Here is a 1,034-nt window from a genome sequence, read left to right on the forward strand (position 1 = left end):
TTTTTTTGAGACAGAGTCTCATTATGTCGCCTGGGTAGAGTGCTTTGGCATCGCAGCTCATAGCAACCTCAAACTCTTGGGCTCAAGCGATTCTCAAGTAGCTGGGACTACCGGCGCCCGCCACAATGTCGAACTGTTTTTTGGTTGTAGTTGATGTTGTTTGGCAGGCCTGGGCTGGATTCGAACCTGCCAGCTCTGGTGTATGTGGCCGGTGCCCTAGCTGCCGAGCCACTTCCATTAACTCTTTCCCACAGTGGATATACTGTTTGACATTCCCTCCAACTGCACAAAGATCCTAAGTTTCTCAGGGGTGTCCAACCGGCGGTCTGTGGGCCACATGCTGATTTTGTGAAGACTTTTTTTTTTTTTTGGAGGGGGCTTATGTGTGGTGTTGGATATCAGGGAAAATACTCACAGACCACATCAGCTTTTGTTAGCGTTTGTATATTTACTGTGTGGCCCAAGACAACACTTCTTCCAATGTGTAGCAAAGGGAAAAAAAGGTTGGACACCCCTAGTTACATCTTTGTAACACTTTATTTTCTGTTTTTTTTTTTTCATAGTAGCCCAGCTGATGGGTATGAAGGGGCATCTACTATGGTTTGATTGTCATTTCTCTAATGTAGAGTTGAGTTTCCATACACTCCTTGGCCATTTGTCAAGCTCCAGCTTTCCACCATGAAATGCTTTTTCCCAGACACGCTGCTGTTTTCTATTGGTCTGCTCAACAGTGACAGTCAACGGTGTCTTAGGTCCTGGGGGCCTCTTCAAACACCCAGGGTGACCGTGAATCATAATACCAGCTGTGAGGTCAGATCTTTCCTCAGGGAAAATGGGTTGTCAACAGTGGCTAATACAAGAACCCACCTCACAGGGTTAACTCATGCTAATATACTTAATGCAGCGAGAAAAAGGACTCAGTAAATATTGGATCTTGTTCTTTCTGGGATTATTCTGTCTTCTACCTTTTTCTGCTTCTGCTCCATCCTCTCTTTCCATCTGCTCCCAACCCTGTTTGATCTTCGGGTTTTTTT

General features: G+C 45.3%; 1 protein-coding gene across 1 annotated transcript in view; it reads left to right on the forward strand.

The window, feature by feature from the left end:
* The window catches only part of CCDC3 (coiled-coil domain containing 3), a 78,938-nt gene that overhangs the window by 33,020 nt on the left and 44,884 nt on the right, over positions 1 to 1,034 (forward strand). The window lies entirely within an intron of this gene.

Source organism: Otolemur garnettii, unplaced genomic scaffold (genome assembly GCF_000181295.1).
Source record: "Otolemur garnettii isolate 467f Iridium unplaced genomic scaffold, OtoGar3 scaffold00019, whole genome shotgun sequence".
NCBI classification, from domain to species: Eukaryota; Metazoa; Chordata; class Mammalia; order Primates; family Galagidae; genus Otolemur; species Otolemur garnettii.